Source organism: Antedon mediterranea, chromosome 5 (assembly GCF_964355755.1).
Source record: "Antedon mediterranea chromosome 5, ecAntMedi1.1, whole genome shotgun sequence".
Lineage (NCBI taxonomy): Eukaryota > Metazoa > Echinodermata > Crinoidea > Comatulida > Antedonidae > Antedon > Antedon mediterranea.
In genome coordinates, this window is record NC_092674.1 from 11,610,847 (window position 1) to 11,632,261 (window position 21,415).

General features: G+C 32.3%; 1 long non-coding RNA gene and 11 other non-coding genes across 12 annotated transcripts in view; all 12 read left to right on the forward strand.

The window, feature by feature from the left end:
- Window positions 1–8,818, forward strand: part of LOC140049358 (uncharacterized) — a 49,804-nt gene extending 40,986 nt beyond the window's left edge. Inside the window, exon 3 of the long non-coding RNA XR_011845234.1 lies at window positions 8,742–8,818. This is a non-coding gene — a long non-coding RNA (uncharacterized lncRNA). The remainder of the gene's footprint in view (window positions 1–8,741) is intronic.
- Window positions 304–389, forward strand: Trnar-ucu (transfer RNA arginine (anticodon UCU)). The gene is given in 2 exon segments: window positions 304–340; window positions 354–389. It is a non-coding gene; the product is annotated as a tRNA-Arg (tRNA).
- Window positions 713–799, forward strand: Trnar-ucu (transfer RNA arginine (anticodon UCU)). Its single transcript is given in 2 exon segments — window positions 713–749; window positions 764–799. It is a non-coding gene; the product is annotated as a tRNA-Arg (tRNA).
- On the forward strand, window positions 918–1,004 carry Trnar-ucu (transfer RNA arginine (anticodon UCU)). The gene is given in 2 exon segments: window positions 918–954; window positions 969–1,004. It is a non-coding gene; the product is annotated as a tRNA-Arg (tRNA).
- Window positions 1,123–1,209, forward strand: Trnar-ucu (transfer RNA arginine (anticodon UCU)). Its single transcript is given in 2 exon segments — window positions 1,123–1,159; window positions 1,174–1,209. It is a non-coding gene; the product is annotated as a tRNA-Arg (tRNA).
- Window positions 1,523–1,608, forward strand: Trnar-ucu (transfer RNA arginine (anticodon UCU)). The gene is given in 2 exon segments: window positions 1,523–1,559; window positions 1,573–1,608. It is a non-coding gene; the product is annotated as a tRNA-Arg (tRNA).
- Trnar-ucu (transfer RNA arginine (anticodon UCU)) lies at window positions 3,448–3,533 on the forward strand. Its single transcript is given in 2 exon segments — window positions 3,448–3,484; window positions 3,498–3,533. It is a non-coding gene; the product is annotated as a tRNA-Arg (tRNA).
- Trnar-ucu (transfer RNA arginine (anticodon UCU)) lies at window positions 4,273–4,359 on the forward strand. Its single transcript is given in 2 exon segments — window positions 4,273–4,309; window positions 4,324–4,359. It is a non-coding gene; the product is annotated as a tRNA-Arg (tRNA).
- Trnar-ucu (transfer RNA arginine (anticodon UCU)) lies at window positions 4,677–4,763 on the forward strand. The gene is given in 2 exon segments: window positions 4,677–4,713; window positions 4,728–4,763. It is a non-coding gene; the product is annotated as a tRNA-Arg (tRNA).
- Trnar-ucu (transfer RNA arginine (anticodon UCU)) lies at window positions 4,876–4,962 on the forward strand. Its single transcript is given in 2 exon segments — window positions 4,876–4,912; window positions 4,927–4,962. It is a non-coding gene; the product is annotated as a tRNA-Arg (tRNA).
- Trnar-ucu (transfer RNA arginine (anticodon UCU)) lies at window positions 5,084–5,169 on the forward strand. The gene is given in 2 exon segments: window positions 5,084–5,120; window positions 5,134–5,169. It is a non-coding gene; the product is annotated as a tRNA-Arg (tRNA).
- On the forward strand, window positions 5,285–5,371 carry Trnar-ucu (transfer RNA arginine (anticodon UCU)). Its single transcript is given in 2 exon segments — window positions 5,285–5,321; window positions 5,336–5,371. It is a non-coding gene; the product is annotated as a tRNA-Arg (tRNA).
- Window positions 8,819–21,415: the final 12,597 nt, after the last annotated feature.

Sequence of the window (21,415 nt, forward strand, 5' to 3'; positions counted from 1 at the left end):
TGCCTAAGAGATGGCCTAATTTTTTAATTATTTCCATTATGCTAAAAAACAATTATTAATGAAATATGGTAATACCAAACAATATTCATCCTGTAGTTGTCTCCGTGGCGCAATGGATAGCGCGTTGGACCTCTGTGTGTTCAGACGATATTCAAAGGTTGTGGGTTAGAATCCAACAGGAGATGTATACTTTTTTAATTCCTGCAAAAGAGTTAGAATAATTTTTAATTATTAATCCTGATTTATGCTAAAAACAATTAGTGAGGAAATATAGTTATACCAAACAATAATTATCGTGTAGTTGTCTCCGTGGCGCAATGGATAGCGCGTTGGACTTCTATTGTTCAGATGACATTCAAAGGTTGTGGGTTCGAGTCCCACCGGAGATGTACATTTTTTTTTAATTCTGCCTAAGAGATGGCCTAATTTTTAATTATTTGCTTTATGCTAAAAAAACAATATTAATGATGAAATATGGTAATACCAAACAATATTCACCATGTAGTTGTCTCCGTGGCACAATGGATAGCGCGTTGGACTTCTATGAGTTCAGACGATATTCAAAGGTTGTGGGTTCGAATCCAGCTGGAGATGTATACTTTTTTAATTCCTGCGTAAAAGTTGAAATAATTTTTAATTATTAATCCTGATTTATGCTAAAAACAATTAGTCATGAAATATAGTTATACCAAACAATTATTATTGTGTAGTTGTCTCCGTGGCGCAATGGATAGCGCGTTGGACTTCTATGTGTTCAGACGATATTCAAAGGTTGTGGGTTCGAATCCCACCGGAGATGTATACTTTTTTAATTCCTGCCTAAGAGTTGGAATAATTTTTAATTATTAATCCTGATTTATGCTAAAAACAATTAGTCATGAAATATAGTTATACCAAACAATTATTATCGTGTAGTTGTCTCCGTGGCGCAATGGATAGCGCGTTGGACTTCTATGTGTTCAGACGATATTCAAAGGTTGTTGGTTCGAGTCCCATCGGAGATGTATACTTTTTTAATTCCTGCCTAAGAGTTGGAATAATTTTTAATTATTAATCCTGATTTATGCTGAAAACAATTAGTCATGAAATATAGTTATACCAAACAATTATTATCGTGTATTTGTCTCCGTGGCGCAATGGATAGCGCGTTGGACTTCTATGTGTTCAGACGATATTCAAAGGTTGTGGGTTCGAGTCCCATCGGAGATGTAGCCTACACTTTTTAAAAATTCCTGCCTAAGAGTAAGCCTAATTTTTTAATATTATGCTAAAAAACAATTATTGATGAAATATGGTAATACCAAACAATATTCATCGTGTAGTTGTCTCTGTGGAGCAATGGATAGCGCGTTGGACTTCTATGAGGACATTCAAAGGTTGTGGGTTCGAAACCCACCGGAGATGTATACTTTTTTAATTCCTGCCAAAGAGTTGGAATAATTTTTAATTATTAATCCAGATTTATGCTAAAAACAATTAGTGAGGAAATGTGGTTATACCAAACAATAATTAGCGTGTAGTTGTCTCCGTGGCGCAATGGATAGCGCGTTGGACTTCTATTGTTCAGACGACATTCAAAGGTTGTGGGTTCGAATCCCACCTGAGATGTATAATTTTTTAATTCTTGCCAAAGAGTTGGAATAATTTTTAATTATTTGCTTTATGCTAAAAAACAATATTAATGATGAAATATGGTAATATACCAAACCATATTTACCATGTAGTTGTCTCCGTGGCACAATGGATAGCGCGTTGGACTTCTATGTGTTCAGACGATATTCAAAGGTTGTGGGTTCAAATCCCGCAGGAGATGTATGCTTTTTTAATTCCTGCCAAAGAGTTGGAATAATTTTTAATTATTAACCCTGATTTATGCTAACAATTTTTAGTGAGGAAATATGGGAATAGCCTACACTTTTTAAAAATTCCTGCCTAAGAGTAAGCCTACTTTTTACTCGGGGTACCCGAGTCTAGGACTTACTCATTTTCTCCTCTTCTTCTTCAATCTGGACACTATTGAGTAAAAAGTGCGATTTTTAAAGTACTACTCCTCCCTTATTCGTTGTAGTATTGAGCTGGGATTTGGCATGAACATACTACAGGGACATGTCCTCAAAGCTATAGAGCCGGATTTTTAATTTTTTGTTAATTAATTTGTTTAATTAAGAATCCACAATGTGTGACACACACCACAGCGTTATGTAGTTATATGCGGCTTCTTGGCGTAGTGGTTATCACGTTTGCTTAACACGCAGAAGGTACCTGGTTCGAGCCCGGACGAAACCTTTTTTTTAAACGTTATGGTGAAAAGTACTGTATACGCAATATGATAATTACACACAGTATATCTTATTTTTATAATTTTTCTAAATACTTATTTTGTGTAATCGGTAATTATCACTTTTACACATGTTTATTTTTCTTTGTGCTTATTACCCTATTCATTTGTAATTTAAATGGATTAAAAAACTTTCTGTAACCCACATTTTTAGTGTAAGTGGTTTTCGTAGTGTAGTGGTTGTCAAGTCTGCTTAACACGCAGAAGGTCCCGGTTCGAGCCCTGGCGAAACCTCGGGTTTCTTTTACTTTATGGTGAAATAACTGTATACGTCTGTATACAGCTTCTTTCGCTGTACCCCGAGTATTGCACATTCGTGCTTTTTTGTTAATTAATTTGTTTAATTAAGAAGCCACAATGTGTGACACACACCACAGCGTTATGTAGTTATATGCGGCTTCTTGGCGTAGTGGTTATCACGTTTGCTCAATACGCAGAAGGTACCTGGTTCAAGCCCGGGCTAAACCTTTTTTTTTAAACTTTATGGTGAAAAGTACTGTATACGCAATATGATAATTATACACAGTATATCTTATTATTATTTTTTAAAATACTTATTTTGTGTAATCGGTAATTATCACTTTTACACATGTTTATTTTGCTTTGTGCTTATTACCATTTATTTGTAATTTAAATGGATTAAAAAACTTTCTGTAACCCACAATTTTAATGTAAGAGGTTTCGTAGTGTAGTGGTTGTCAAGTCTGCTTAACACGCAGAAGGTCCCGGTTCGAGCCCTGACGAAACCTATTTTTCTTTAACTTTCTAACTGTATACGTCTGTATACAGCTTCTTTCGCTGTACCCCGAGTATTGCACATTCGTGCTTGTTTAATATTTGCATTATGCTAAAAAACAATTATTGATGAAATATGGTAATACCAAACAATATTCATCGTGTAGTTGTCTCCGTGGCGCAATGGATAGCGCGTTGGACTTCTGTGTGTTCAGACGATATTCAAAGGTTGTGGGTTAGAATCCAACCGGAGAGGTATACTTTTTTAATTCCTGCGTAAAAGTTGAAATAATTTTAAATTATTAATCCTGATTTATGCTAAAAACAATTAGTGAGGAAATATAGTTATACCAAACAATAATTATCGTGTAGTTGTCTCCGTGGCGCAATGGATAGCGCGTTGGACTTCTATTGTTCAGATGACATTCAAAGGTTGTGGGTTCGAGTCCCACCGGAGATGTACATTTTTTTTAAATTCTGCCTAAGAGATGGCCTAATTTTTAATTATTTGTTTTATGCTAAAAAACAATATTAATGATGAAATATGGTAATACCAAACAATATTCACCATGTAGTTGTCTCCGTGGCACAATAGATAGCGCGTTGGACTTCTATGAGTTCAGACGATATTCAAAGGTTGTGGGTTCGAATCCAGCCGGAGAGGTATACTTTTTTAATTCCTGCCTAAAAGTTGAAATAATTTTAAATTAATAATCCTGATTTATGCTAAAAACAATTAGTGAGGAAATATAATTATACCAAATAATAATTATCGTGTAGTTGTCTCCGTGGCGCAATGTATAGCGCGTTGGACTTCTATGTGTTCAGACGATATTCTAAGGTTGTGGGTTCGAATCCCACCGGAGATGTATACTTTTTTAATTCCTGCCTAAAAGTTGGAATAATTTTTAATTATTAATCCTGATTTATGCTGAAAACAATTAGTCATGAAATATAGTTATACCAAACAATTATTATCGTGTAGTTGTCTCCGTGGCGCAATTGATAGCGCGTTGGACTTCTATGTGTTCAGACGATATTCAAATGTTGTTGGTTCGAGTCCCATCGGAGATGCATACTTTTTTAATTCCTGCCTAAGGGTTAAGAGTTGGAATAATTTTTAATTATTAATCCTGATTTATGCTGAAAACAATTAGTCATGAAATATAGTTATACCAAACAATTATTATCGTGTAGTTGTCTCCGTGGCGCAATGGATAGCGCGTTGGACTTCTATGTGTTCAGACGATATTCAAAGGTTGTTGGTTCGAGTCCCATCGGAGATGTATACTTTTTTAATTCCTGCCTAAGAGTTTGAATAATTTTTAATTATTAATCCTGATTTATGCTGAAAACAATTAGTCATGAAATATAGTTATACCAAACAATTATTATCGTGTAGTTGTCTCCGTGCCGCAATGGATAACGCGTTGGACTTCTATGTGTTCAGACGATATTCAAAGGTTGTGGGTTCGAATCTCGCCGGAGATGTATGCTTTTTTAATTCCTGCCAAAGAGTTGGAATAATTTTTAATTATTAACCCTGATTTATGCTAAAAATTTTTAGTGACGAAATATGGGAATACCAAACAATCGTGTAGTTGTCTCCGTGGCGCAATGGATAGCGCGTTGGACTTCTATTTGTTCAGATGATATTCAAAGGTTGTGGGTTCGAGTCCCATCGGAGATGCATACTTTTTTAATTCCTGCCTAAGAGTTGGAATAATTTTTAATTATTAACCCTGATTTATGCTAAAAAATTTTAGTGACGAAATATGGGAATACCAAACAATCGTGTAGTTGTCTCCGTGGCGCAATGGATAGCGCGTTGGACTTCTATTTGTTCAGACGATATTCAAAGGTTGTGGGTTCGAGTCCCACCGGAGATGTAGCCTACACTTTTTAAAAATTCCTGCCTAAGAGTAAGCCTAATTTTTTAATATTTGCGTTATGCTAAAAAACAATTATTGATGAAATATGGTAATACCAAAAAATATTCATCGTGTAGTTGTCTCCGTGGCGCAATGGATAGCGCGTTGGACTTCTATTGTTCAGACGACATTCAAAGGTTGTGGGTTCGAGTCCCACCGGAGATGTACATTTTTTTAAAATTCTGGCTAAGAGATGGCCTAATTTTTAATTATTTGCTTTATGCTAAAAAACAATATTAATGATGAAATATGCTTACCCAACAATATTCATCGTGTAGTTGTCTCCGTGGCGCAATGGATAGCGCGTTGGACTTCTATTTGTTCAGACGATATTCAAAGCTTGTGGGTTCGAATCCCACCGGAGATGTCAACTTTTTTAATTCCTGCCAAAGAGTTGGAATAATTTTTAATTATTAACCCTTATTTATGCTAAAAACAATTAGTGAGGAAATATGGGAATACCAAACAACATTAATCGTGTAGTTGTCTCCGTGGCGCAATGGATAACGAATGAAAATTCTGCCTAAGATTTTAATTAATTAATTTTCATTTTTAATTATTTGCTTTATGTTAAAGAAAATAATTTATGAAATATGGCTATATTAAACAATATTCATTGTGTAGTTGTCTCCGTGGCGCAATGGATAGCGCGTTGGACTATTGTTCAGACGATATTCAAAGGTTGTACCTAAGGATTGACAATTCTAATTATTTGTTTCATTCTACAAGACATTACATTTATTTTGTTTGACTTTTTTTTTGTTAACAGAAAGCCTTAAACACCGATAGTCTTTGAAACGCTGGTATATGTCGTGACGACAGTGATGACGTTTGAGAGTTTAGGCCTATTCATTTCGTTGTTTAAATTATTTGAGCTTTTGTGTTATACTATCAACAATACTGTAGTCAATATTAGGCTTACACTTCTAAAAACATTTTACATCATACCTTTTGCTTACAAATTTCCTACTATACTGTCTGTCCTCAAGACAGTCTAGTTGCTTTGTCCAGTATTCGACCATTGTATAGATAGACAGATTGAGGCAATATTTTTGGCAAAATGACCAACTTCGAATATAATGAAAATGCGATTAATACTTGGATTAAAATCAGCATGTGCGCAACTGCGTCCCATCGTGCGTACCCTTCACATCGACCAATCAGAGGCCAGCATTTGCATTTTACTGCTGTGCCGCTTCGTTTTGAATTTTATGATTTAAGCTTGCGTAAAATGCGAAAATTCAGCCACAAAACGATGTGCGGATTATGATTATAATTATGATTAATAAGTACTGTTGTCTTGTCTCCTCCTTCTTCGTGTTTCCCTTCTGAAACCATTCTCCCGGGACGTCCAGAAAACTTCGGAAAAGCAAATTTTATTATATCATCATCTTGTATAGCGAGATGGACATGACAGTGTTTTACTGGCAATTATTTAGCATTGTTGTAGGGATTATTTGAATTATAATACCATACAGATTTTGATTTAAGGATTAAACAGTTTCATCAAGTTATTAAACAACCAAATGTCAAATTGGTTTATAAAAAACAGGTTGATGTAGTTCCATTGTATACCGGACTTGGCGCATTAAAGTAAAGTGTGTGTGTGTGTCGAGTAAAGATTACTTCGTAAAGAAAAACACAATTAAGACCAGGTTTGTACCACGTGCGTAGGGCAAGTCCGAGTACAAATACTTTATCCATCATTGGTCTAAATTCATGTAGACAGTGATTCATAAAGTTGATTCACCGGCCATTCTGAATTGCCTCGTGGAAGGAACGAGAGATGAAGTTCTTCACGGTAGAAGTAAATGCCATATTGGCCCTATATCATGTTTTTCAAGTTCGGTTGAAGATTAAACCATAGAGGGAATACATTTATACAAAAATATTTATTTTTTCCATGGGTAAACCATAGATATAAATGTAATAGTTTTTAAACTAATTCATGTAGACCTAGAACGGGATTCGTACCGGACGTTGTCTAGCCGGTTGAGTACCTTAATAAGACAAAGATGGAATGAACCAACATTTCGGTATATTAATCAAGCTATTTCGGCAATAAATTCATTTTCTATCTGTCGTTGAGGTGTTAATTCAGACTGTCCAATAAAATTAAAATACAAGAAAATCAAATTTAAAGGCTTATTACAATTACCATACGGATTTTAAAAGTGTCAACGACATTGTTTTATGTCTCCGCTTAACTATGGATTGACATTTTTCAATTGCTAGTATAGTTTATCTTAGGTATAAGTTCTTATGATATACAGCATTGATTTATATCATTTTACCCGTAATATATCAAAGAATCACAGTTGATTAAAACTCATTTGGGGTGACATGTTTACAGTTTAAAAAGAGTATATGCCGATCAATTACAATTACAATAATTGAATAGCTGTTTATGTAATTAGGGTGCTAATTATAAGATTTGGATGTTTTATGTTAATTTATTGTATAAAATGCAATGTGATTAGGCCTATCTTCAATTTAACTTGTGTTTTCCTCAACTCTAGATGGAATGTACTGTGGAGTGCTAAACCCGCCCATTATTAGTTTCTATGTCTAATTTCCCACAAAAAGAAGAAAAAGCGATTTAGTATAGGATATTCTTCTTCCAGAAATCAACCCAAAACATATACCCCTGACAACTACGTTGGCGGAGGCAATAACTACAATTAACGGAAGTACTCGGAGGTAATCGGAAATAATCGGAATTAGTGAATAAATGGTCGCAATTCGGTGATTCTGTTAGTTCATTGATGTGTCGAACACGTGTTTTCACTGAAAATTAACAACTTATTGGTCTTAAAATAATTTGACTCAAATAAAATAATAAAAAAGTTAAACCCACATCATAACATAAACATAAACGTTCATCTCTCCGGCAGTGGGACTTCAACCCACACAATTTGAATACCGTCTGTATACAATACAAATCCAACGTGCTACCGTATTTATCACGCAACCAAGTTCATAGGTCCAAAACCATAACATAAAATACATCTTCGGTCTAAGTCATCCGTAGGGAGATACTGTAGCACTGATATAATGTTTATAATTTTATAATTTATAATACTGTAGGCTTAAAGTTCCTAAAATTTTGCAGATGTCCTAGTGGTAAACAAGCTTTAGTAATACTAGCTAGATGATACAGTATTGGCGATGTCCAAACCAGCTTAATTAGCAAGGAAGAAGCCCTAAGCTAGCAGACTGTTTTGGGAGTTGGCGTTCCATAGGACATAAAACTTCCCGTTCTATAATTTTTAAGATTGAATGTATCACGGTTGGTTTGTGACTCCTTTAATAAGAGAAGATCATACAAGTGTGAGTCGGATCGTTATTGAATTACAGTCATCATTTTTAATATTCCGCGTGTCATGATTTAAAAAACTACATGACCTGCTATATAAAGTGTTTTTCTATAAATGATAAGGTATTACGAATTATTAGAACGCATAACCTACAATTACTATAACCCAGGCTCAGATCTGTTTTATTGGTCCGTTTTAATCCGATTTTATTCGTTATTGTCGGGTTACCCACAATGTGTGTAGGCAATAATGTGTTCCATAAGCCCTAAACCTTTTCAATACTTTTTTTCACACAAACTGTATCATCAATTTGATTTGTCTAAGTTTTCCTAAGTGTTATGTTTGTAGTTTGTTTGTTTTGGGTCAAAATAAAACGAGTTCGAATCTTAGGCTAACCTGAGATTAAATTTATTCTTACAGGTGACGAAAATCGAAGATAGGCCGCATGAATGCGTCAATGGTGTTTGCTGAGAAACAATAAGATGTTGACGCTTGCTGAATCTTGTTATCTTGGTCCAGACATTATGTTTAATCAGATAAATACCAATGATTTCTTTCCAATACCGGTACCAAACAAGAAGGCAAAAACTTTAACAAAGTAACTGTATCTTAGCATGTGAATTGTAGTTTAATTAGGCCTATTATACACAGTTACGATAACAAGTATAAAGTTAATTATACGGCGCCGTGTGGATGTACTTTTATCATTTAGGCCTACCCGGTTTCATAGTAATTGCAACATTGCACTATATTTTCAATTTTAATTTTATTTTTAAATTATTAGACCTATTTACGCTGTTGATGGAATGAAATAAAAATAATAATTATCAAATGATAGATAGAAATGGTGTATGAATCCTTACTATTTGGAACCACGTGGTATTATGTATTTCGATAAAGGCAATGATGACGACATCATGTGACAGCGACGCCGACGATGTGATGCAATAAGGAGACGGTGACATTCATAATGTTATTACAATCACAATAATGATGATGATAATGATGATGATGATGATGATGATGATGATGATAATGATGAAGATACTAATAACGATAATGAGGATAATAATGATGATAATGATGATGATAATGATGATGATAATGATGATGATAATGATGATGATAATGAGGATGATAATTATGATGATGATGATGATAATGATGATAATGATAATGATGATAATCATGATGATGATGATTATGATTATGATGATGATGATGATGATGATGATTATGATGATGATATGATACTGACAAGAAAAAATGATGATGACATTGACGATGATAGGGAAGATGATAACTTTCAATTACTAGAAAAACAAATTTAAAATAGTTTGCTATCAAGTGATTGCAATAAGAAATTGTAGCTAACATATATCATGGACTGAAGAATTCTAGTTTTTGGTTCATGATATAAAGGATTTATCATGCACTGTGTCACCAAGATTCTTCTGATATAAAATGAATGAATGAATAGCGCATAAAATATCTCTATGTTCTCAACATCGAAAAAAGAATTGCTGTAGCCCTTAAAGATGTATTGTGCCCCTGAAAAAATAATTCTTACAAAATTTTTTGTTGAATATTCCATTTTAGTGTAACATAATAGTTATCCACTTTAAAGAAAAATTGGATAAAAAAAAATGGTATTTACCTGAAAAAATGTAATTTAAAGCAAAAAATGGTCAAATTGGCTGCCAACCAATGGATTTTTGGTTGAAATTAACCATTTATTTTGTCATTTTATAAGTGAGAACATGATTTTTTTTCATTTTTTTTCCTATGGAAGTTTATTAAAACTACAAAATAACATATTCAAAGTCTGATTTAATTAATCTTCATTTTTCATGTTTTTGGGGGACAATACATCTTTAATGGTTTGTTTTCTCTTTTCTGTAAGCCTAATTGTAGAGGTGATGGACTATCTACCGATCCTATTTGCTCTTTATCTACATTGATAATAGTAAGGTAAGGTATGTCTACTATACAAATCATCCTTATCGTTTAGTTAGAAGACGCAATGTCATTGATCACAACATATCAATGCACTTTTAAGTTTATTCAATCAATCAAACTGACGTTGTGCCGGAAATTCAAATTATGCATAATATGAAATTAGATTTAAATTTAAAATTCAAACTAGTTTTCATAAACACACCTTAAGTATACGAACATCAGCTTCCAAGAAATTCAATAATAAAAGCAATTGAAGCGCCAAAATATCATAATATTGGTTTCTCATTTTTTATCTGACTGTAACCTACTTTTAGGCATAACTGTTCTTTTTCGAAACAAAATTGTATGATCCTACTATATTAGGCCTACAAAATCCATTTACACTTGGACGATAACGATGGACGATAAATATATAAACATGCATTTTTTTTACATAAAACAAAATAAATTAGAAAGGTTTTCGTTCTAGAACTATAGGATAATCATTTATGCTGTCTTTGATAAAAATAATATTTTTAAAATTCCAATCAAATGACGTCATGATAAATAAAAACAATAAAATCGTTGTATTGTCACGATATTATTGCTCTTACTAATCGTGATGTCATTTGATTGGACGTGTGAAAATATCATTTTCAGCAAAGGAAGCATAGATGGTTATTCTATAGTTCTAGAATGAAAAGTTTTTATATTTCTTTTGTTTTATGTATGAAAAATGCACATTTGTCTATTTATCGTCGATCGTTATCGTCCTAGTGTAAATGGGCCTTTATTATTGACCTACTAATTCCCCGTTCACATCAGCGCATGCGCAGTAGAACAATCATTATAGGCCCTCCATTGAGATGCAACTGTTATACGCAATTTGAACGATAATAGGCCTACTCAATTCAAAATGAATTTTTCAGTATTAGGCCTATTTGTTAAAACCAATAATAATCTTACTTAGGCCTATAATTCCTGGGCTTACATTGATAAATAATGGATGTAATTATTAATAATTAACATAATGTAATGTTATAAAAATAAAATAAAACGATTTAGACCTACCTAGGCCTTTGTTTTTTATTAAAGACAGACGATAAACTTATACGATATTCTCTTATATGCATAGAGGCCACCGTACGTTTCGTGTTATTAATATTATGTGTTCAAATTGAAAGGAAATCTTTGCGCAATTTTACATTGCGCAAATGGTTCACATTGCGCATAACACTGATACCCAGATCATTGTCATTTTCAAGTAACTAGCCTTTATATACATATAGCTTTTTTAAAAATAAATCATACTGTCAAATTACTATACCAATTTTAGGAATTTTCGAGTTTCTATAGCCTACATGAACATTTATTTAAAAAATATATTAAAATGTTAAACCTGAAAATACTCGTGAATATGTGTGAGTATGGCTAAATTATAGCTAATTTAGGCTATTTCTCCGTGGTGTGAGTGAACATTGGCAAGACGTGTTTCTAGTAAATCCACCTATAAACGTACAATATAAAACATAATGCAAAACGGAAACATATTAAACGTACGTCCCTTGTCATTTTATTGATATTATTATAAATTGATATTTTATAAAACATTCTTTATAAGGACTCGGATTGAGATCGCCACACGAATGGGAACACAATAAAACCAAATATTTCAGTTGAAGTCATATAAAAAACTTACATTATATAAGAGGGAACTCGTAATATTATAGGCCTATCGACCGCTTAACACAAGTATACATTATAAAAGAACAATTACATTAAAAAAAATAGAGAGATTAAAGAGAGCCTAAAACTGACAACAAACAAATGACAAACAACCAATACAAATTGTAGACCAATTATAATGGGCCGTAGTTACTCCATGGACCAGATCCACAACATGGTTAATTCGGCATACCAGGAAAGAGTGAATGGTTAGGGTTATTCCTTTTTCTCTGACTGTACTGTATTTACTTTCCAGCCCCTTTAAAAAATCTTTACCCTAGTATAGTAGTAGTATGTAGTAGATTTTCCTGTAATTTTTAAAATGCTAAACAATGAGGTGAGGAGGAGGTGTTTAGATTTTTTCTCTGCATTTTCTATTTTAAAATCCATATATATCCACTATATTCAACAATGGCTCATACAATGACAAAATAAGTGCATTTAATGTTCGCTTGTTTTTAGAATTATTTCTCCATGGTCAAGGCAATCTAATTAAATTACACGTTTTTAATTTTACACACCCCAACTCTTTTAAGTTACCGGCTGGTAGGATTGATTTGTAATTAATAAAGTTTATTTGTAGAATAGTTACGGTACGGTATCAATTAACAACACATTTATCATTAACTTATGTATGGCACGCGATCAGAATGATAAAGGGCTATGTACCGTGTAAACAATAATAGTCAAGGATTAAAAAAAAAAAAAGGTTTTTATTGTTCAATGACACCGGTGAATTGAAAAAAATGAACAATAAGATAATAGTTATTCAATTTTAATATCAAATTAAATTGATAAGCAAATTATTTTACCTGATAAAACCGTAGTCAACACAAAGTCAACAGAAAGGCCATTTTGTTTAAAACGTTTTTTTTTAAATTATTATGCCTAATTAAATGTTTATTTATTTATTAATTATTTAGCTTTGTTTTAAAAAGTTAGTTTTTTGACATTTTGATATTTGTTTGTTCATTTTTTTTTTAAACAGTGAATAACTTATAATAAATTATTATAATGTTTGCAAAATGGCCTATTCAAATTTTTTTGTTTCTTTATTTTCATGTTTTGGTGGAAAATATATCTTTAAACAACAATATTTTATTATTATTCTTAGTAAAAGATTGATTGATATGAATAAATTAAAAATTCTCTGAACCAAGAAAACATCTTCATCCCGCATCTTATAACACCCTAGGTCTTACAAAAGTTTGGAAAAAAAAGAAAGAAACGATTTATGTATAATCCTCTTGGGTGAGCCAATGAAGTGTGATCATGATTTTAACCAAATCCGGAAGTTTCAGATTAGTATTGTTTGAACATGAATAAAATGAATGAAATCTACAGTTGTGGAATTCGTTTCTTCGGTAGCTGTCAAGGGCTACAACACTCTGCCAAATCGATCGTACGCTCGTTAAATTTCGTTACGGAGGAAAACAGTGGTTATGCTTGAAAGCGTTGGCGATGACTTGAACAGGCGAACATGTGTTGAAGAAGCGGTCCGTCAGTCTGTTGACAAGCGGCTAGCACGAGCCACGGTGATTATCACAAGGCTGCCGGCTCTGTCTGGCTTTTGACCGTGAGCTTGCCTATAATTGGTCGAATGTTTTAAACATATATTTAGGGACTTAAATACTAATTATAAACCAACATTGTTTTGATATAGTTTTGTTTTGATAAAGTAAAATTAATAAAATTAAATAAAGTAAATTGCCATACCATGTACATCAGCAATTGTGCTAATAATAATGATATTCGGTATTCCCTTATTATAGTTTAAAAATAATATAAATATTTTTCCCTAAAAAGTCAAATATATGCTTAGTTATTCACTTTGACAAAAAATATATATGCATGGAAAAATAGTCAACTTAAAGACCATGTCTGGAAGCCAATGGGTTGCTGTTTAAAATTAATTGTTTATATTGTCTTTTTATAAGACGAGTTCATTATTTATGGCACTGATTGTACTTATGACAAAAGTTTATAACTTTATAAAAGCTACAAGATTCATTTTCATTTTCCATGTTTTGTGTGGCAATACAGCTTAAATAATGATTAAATAATAAACAGGTTTTTAGTTACTATATAGGCCACATCTTCAATTGACATCCAGTCATTAAAAACAATTAACCTGCATGTTAAACAACTATTCTTTCCAGTGAAACTATAATATTGTATTAATCATTGGCATAGGGTACACGTACTATTATTTATGCTTATCACAATTGTCGTATTCGAGTGTACCGTTGAGTATAGTTTTTCCGTTGAGTACTTCTTTAACGGAGTATTTTGAGCGTTGAGATTGTTCTTAACGAAAAAGCTTTCATTGTCAACGTTTTCTATTCAAATGACTTTCTGTTGAGCACAAATTTACAATTCAAATACAAAAAGTACTCAACGAATCTTTACGTTGACAACGAAAGTTCCCAATCGAATACGACAAATGTTACCGTCTTTGTTAGAGTACTGTTGTTATCGTTATGTTTCTTTTGCATATTAAAATACAATTAAAATCTAGACAACCGTATTTTAACAATAGTATAAGACAGTGTAGTAATAATTAATGAACAATCATTACTCCATGTTAAGACCTAATGAACTGCACCCACTGATTTAATCGGTTAATTTCGTTCAAATTTAGCAGAATTGCTGCGCAGTAGGCCTAGGCCTACAAGGTATAACAATATAATAATTATGCTTTTTGCACTGATGAAGGGCTAGTGTTGCCCGAAAGCTCTGCTAACTTTTCTGGCTGTTCTAGGCTATATTTATCGTTTTGATTGAGCTTTTTGCTTTTTTTATTTGTATCTCCATTGGGATCCAGCCACTGATACCCACAGCATTGTCATTTTTTTTCAGTAATTTGCCTTTGGAAATATATTATGCTTTTAATATAAACGGTTTATTCGTCGCTATGCAACAGAAACAGACCCTTCACACAAAATATACACGGTCGGCGATCAGAAAGAGGATTGAATGGTTGTTGTAATTATATGCGTCATAAATATTCAAGGTTATATAGGGTAGGTCCAATTATTATACTTGTACCATGGTAGGTGGTTTATATTTCTTTTCAATAGTTAATTTTAGGATACGAGGGAGCCGTAACATATTCGTGACGTAATAGATCTGTGTGCCTTAGTGTGCCTTTGTTTTAAATTATAAAGACGCAGGTTAGAATAAAATAGATGACAAAAGCCTAAATAAAGTACGGAGGCCTAAAAGGGAAAGTTAAATAGGATAACAAACAGCAAAGCAAACGTTACAACACAAGTAAATATTACTACTATATTATTATTATTATTAATATCAATTTCAAATTATGAATGTTTGAAAATGTACAGACTGGCAAGAAGCCATTGCTCTTATTGAAGCACTCAAAATTCTGGATAGCAAAATGTAGGTCACTCCGCAGTCCTACTTTTCACGAGTGGACGACGAGTTCCTTAAATTATTATTATTATTATTTTTATAATAAGCAAACTCATGTAATTTTGCATGTCAGTTCATCTATTGACCTACTAGTTTATTTTTTGAAATAAAAATCCATCTCTACGGTACAGTAATAGTTTTCAATCTAGGCCTATAGGACGCATCTAAGAACTTTTGAAAATACAGAAACCTGATTCTCAGTGCTGTATCTTCACATACAATATTGGCACAGTATATTATGAATATAGGCCTAAATCATCTCATTTGTATCATATGCAGTACCTGTAGCATGTAAGGGGATGTTAAGGGTTATGTTATGGTCTATGATACTAAGGAGGGGGGGGGGGGGGGGGGTTGGGTACACGTATAAAACATGTGATGCTGTATTACCGAATACCTAAGATACTGCAGAAAGATACAGACGGAGGATCGTGTGACAAGAAAAATAGTTGACGATTTCCCGTGTAGAAATGCAGCCCTGGAACGAATACACAGCTTGGCCTGGTATCGAACTCCAAACCTCAAGGTCGGCATTTCTTCTGTTCATTAAGTGTATAAAATTGGTAGTTGTCACTAAAATCTAAAATTATACATTGAGTTGTTCATTTACAATTGACAGGTTTTACACCTGCAATGTAATAGATATAACTCCATTTATGACATTAGTTTATCCATGGAGGTTTATTTTTTCCTCCATGGTTTAGCTGCTATCACGTTGCTTCGCAAGCATTTGCTATCATAGTTTAGGCCTATAGGTAAAATCATGCATGAAAATAATTAACGTTATAAATGTAAAAGTCGTTTCTGAAAGTTTATCAACTCTATCCTAGTTTTGTTTACTTTAACCGTAGATTTTGTTCATAAATTCTTTTTTAGTGTGTTTATTTTTTTTCTGGTAATACAATAATATTGCATTTCATGGCAATAGATTATTCTACAAGTTTAATGAATATAGTTTTAAATGTTAAAGATTAATTTAAAAAATAACATTAGGGTGATTGTATAGGTCTGTTTAATTTAAAACACGTTAGAGATTTAACAGTAGTCTTGTTTATTTGTTGTTAAGTAGATTTGTAGAGATAAAGTGAGCGGTTAATCGCTTGATTAAAAGCGCCGACTCTTAGAAGTAACAAAGTTTAATTTGATTACAGTAAACAAAGATAATAACAGTGTTTAGAAAACAATAATTTGTAGTGACTCAAACTTAAACTTCTAATTTAATCTTAACTTGTATAATTATATATTTCTTGAGTTTCTTGTATGAATTTTCCACATTTAGACCTACTTTTCCGTGAAAGATATTTTAGTATATATTACTGTTAAGAATTAAAACACTATTTCACATCAGAAATTGGCTTGCTTCGTCATTTTTCTGAAAACATATACATGTACTGTATTATGATTTTTAATAGACTTATTTCGTTTTCTGTCTGTTTACTTATAAAAAGTACAGTACATCTACGTGCAAGAAGAACCGTGCAAGAATCTTACAATATCGTCTGTTAATGGATTAGTTTAACACCAAATACCATGGTTATTTATTTTAAAGAAAACACGATCCATGTTTTGTCGAATATTGAAAACAGAATTCGTTATATTAAAAAGTACAGTTGAATTAGTTCATTACATTTACTTGAGCGAATGACTGTAGAATTAGATTGGCTTATTAGATGATTACGGGTTGTATAGCTCTTGTTTCTTTTGCAATTGACAATAGAAGTCATATTTTAGTTTCCAAATTTTCGCTCCAGGGGTTTTCAATCAAAATTGGCTTCCTATACCCAAAGGGCAAAAAGCCAAATAAGCATAACCTCCTATTTTGTTTACTTTTGAAAGCTAACCCCTAAAACAGAGCCATGTTGAATGCACTCCCTCGGCGCATTACAACAACCCCCACCGCGGTTTAAGCCTAACTTGTATGGCACTTTTAACTTCATTTAGAGTCCCTCGAGGGTTGTTGTGTCATCCACACCAGGGTAGGTGATAAATGTATAAAGCAAAGTTATTGTTACTAAATGGTTCAAAAAGGAAATTATAGAAATAAAAGGGATATTTTAGTTAAATAATAAAAGATCAAAATGTATACGGTTCAAATCTGTTTGCTAAAACAGGCCTACTGGAAGCAATAGTAACATACAGCCTGTTGTACCGTCTCACACTAATTTCTGATAAATTGGCATCACATGATATCCAAAGAAAAATATTTTGTTTAATTTACAAGATAGCTTAAAAAAGATTTACACTGCTACTTTGGTAATTAAAATATTTGGCAAATCAATGTTTTAGACCTATAATTTAAATACCGGTACACTAAAAACCACTATAACACAAATGATGTCAATATAATGTTATATAAATTATGTGCACATTATTGCAGTCCATTGTTTGAGAATCGAATTAAGTCAAGTTACTATTGAAATAATACAAAACTTAAAATGGCAATTGTTTATTTGTTGAAGTATAAAAGCATGAAGTAAGAAAGCGAAACATTGTGTTGGTTCCAGAGATTTGTAAAATGCTTAACTAATTAACAGTGTACCCATAAACTGTTTTTGTTTGGCTTCTTTTGTTAATTCATTTGTACCAATTAATTGATTCGTTCTTGGGCGCATATAGTTTAGTTTTAATTTCACTTAGGCCTATAAACAGACAAAATAAACAAAAAACCATTGTCTGCTTTAAATTACAGGATTTTCTAGTAAAATAATTTTTCATCAAATTTAAGGAAATTGAATATATATTATGTGACATTAGAATGACATATTCAACAAAAAAGATATAGAAAGCATTTTTTTCAGAGGTGACAATATATCTTTAACATTATCTACATTGCTACATTAAGTAAATTGAATGGGGAGGGGTGAGGGAGTTGGTGGATTTACGTAATAACCTGTGTTTAGTCAGGTGATGTTATTTAATACACTTTTACTATATTTTGTTTTGTATTCATTTGTGTAAAGTAATGATCTACTGTATGTATCGATGTAAATTGGGGGTGGGGGAGGGGGTAATTTTCTGTTAATTGTTATATTTTATATTGTTATTGTGAAGGATGCACCTTTGTGCTAAGTGTGCCACCGATCTAAAGGTGTAATTCCAAATAAATAAATAAAATAAATAAACAATAACATATTATGTCTTATATAATTAATTGTCTTATGGTGTCTAATATAAATGTCAATAGTCAACGCATAGGTTACACACTGAGTGACAATAAAAATGAGAGGATGAAAAAGTGATTCAATTTGATACTACAACTTCCATTAAATGACAATCGTTATCTGAGTTATAGCATCACTGTTATCAGTTAACGAATTAACTGCTTATTTCAAAGAGTGTGCCTTTACAATAAAAATATACCATGTTCAAAATAGGACACCAATATGGTAGTATAATTGCACCCTTTAGGCAATTAAGGGAATGGTAAAATCTGGCCATAATTGTGTTTCTGCCAATAAAACACCTCAATCACTGAGAACTGATAAGGTGAAAGGTACATTACCTGCTCATCTTCTTATCTTACACCTGTGAAGGTAAGCTGATAGGTATATGGGTATTATATAGCCAATTCGTGTATTTTCAATGAGGAATTGAGGTAGAAAGATAAATATAGAAATCTAGGCCTAATCTAACACCATAACACTCTCAAAAGAGTCAATTCAATTCAATTAAACTTTATTTAACCACAGAGGCCTAGATCAACACTTGTTGTTCTTCCTTCCTGAGGCCGTGCACTTATAACAAACAAATACAATTTCAACAATGTTTTAACCATATTATGTATAGTATATACATATATATATATATTTAAAAGTTTATGTTTAGACGTGTGTAGGGTCCTAGACGAGTGAATGTCACCTCCCGATTCTCGTCCGTGAAAATAAACAGCACTACACCTGCGTTTCTTGCTGACTATAACATTTCTCCTACATGGCGTGCTGACACTTAGGCCTTCATAGTATTTTTCAAATAAGTTGCGGTAGGCCTATGTCATGTTTTTTTCTGCAAACCAGCCTACAAATTACCGTATAAAATACAAATATTCGTATGCCAGCTTATTTCATTATAATTCTAGATCTGTAGAATACATTTATCAAAACAATAGATAGAGTAGTAGTTACACGGTATTAATTAATATTAATATAGCGTTCATTTTAATCCCCCACACCCGACTGTAGGCTGGATAGACCGCCTTTAACCACCACCCTAAAATATTGTCGAATTGAAATAATAAAATTAATTTGATTTCATTATAATGTATCATTGGCCTAACTTTTATTATTAAATTCTTCTACTCATTTTTTCTAATTCATATTGCTTATAATTTGGTTTAAAACTGATTTCTCATTGTACCTGATTTGAAATGGGACACCGGCTCAACAAAATTGTTATTCATTCATTTGTGATTTTACACGTTGTTTACATGCATAAAGGCTTATAAGAATAACAGTTTATAAAACAACCTCTAAAGTATTCACTCTTGCTGACGTAACACCATCGCCTAATTATCTAATGAGTTAATTAATGTTATTTGACTACCGCCTTTGAAGTAGCAATGATATACCCTATTGAAATTAATCCCCGATTAAAATGCCGCTCTTTCAAAGAATTTTTAAAACTAAGCAAATAGTATAATAGTGTTATTAAATAGATAAGCATAATTCGTAAATAGTCAAGAAATAGATACCAAACGTCATAATGTAAACCTACTAACCCAGAGGAAGCATTGTCTTGGTGTGTATAGGTATTGAAATGAAAACAAATATCAATAGGGGCCTACTAAAGTAGACCTTATTAAACAAGATTTAACCATGCCAATACATGCAGCTTCAGTGCTACCTTATTCAGCAGCGATTAGGCCATTGGTTTCTTACCGTTTATCTCTACTTGTTAGTCTTATTAGGCCTAGCATTTGTTTTGGAGGAACACATTTTCGTGGTAGGCCAATTAAACTAAATCATTTTGCACTTTCTGTCTTACAAATAAAGGGGTAAACAAGTGTGGTCGCCAAGGATCTGAACATATTTTAATTTTCTTTGTTTAACTTTTGTTTGTATTTTTAACATTATTTTGAATTATTATTAGGTCTTTGTAAAAACAAATACATAATAATCACAAGGAACTAAATAAGAAAAATAAACTTTCATTCATATTAAACAACCCATAAAGTAGAATATACCTAGACCTATTCAATATTCGAGGGAAGAGTAAAACTCCTGGTTATTCCCCAGTGCACTACCCTTTACCATGCGTTTATTGGCTAATTATCAGTAATTATCACCAATTATTCCTACGTTTATTTTAAATCTTACAATAATTATAAACAATACAAAACGCAAATAGTAAACAATAGCCCTTTGACTAAATGCGGTAGCGAAATAAGATCAAAGCGGCGGTAAGTGATGATGTCGACTAAGAAGTACATACAATACAAATATAGGTAAACGAAACAACAATCTATTTTACAAACACATTTTTTTAGTACAGTCTAGAGTAAAAGTAGGCCATTTTACAGTTTTAATAAAGCTATACACTTCCTAAAAAAATAATGAATAAAAATAATGATTTTGCATACAGTTTTAAAAAATAAAAAAAGTGTTATAGTGTGTGGACAGAGCTTTAAAGGATATTCGTCCAAACACATTTAAGATGCAACATTTATTAGAAGCAAAGAAATAAAAACAAAAAGTAGAGGCCTATACTAACTTATTGTTGATTATTTTATGGATTGATTTTGATGAATTATCATATTGAATGTGTGCAAAATTGATTATAAAAATTATATAGTGTGTGGACAGAGCTTTAAAGGATATTCGTCCAAACACATTTAAGATGCAACATTTATTAGAAGCAAAGAAATAAAAACAAAAAGTAGAGGCCTATACTAACTTATTGTTGATTATTTTATGGATTGATTTTGATGAATTATCATATTGAATGTGTGCAAAATTGATTATAAAAATTATAAGAAGTTCAAGATGGGGCGTGGGGTGGGCAAT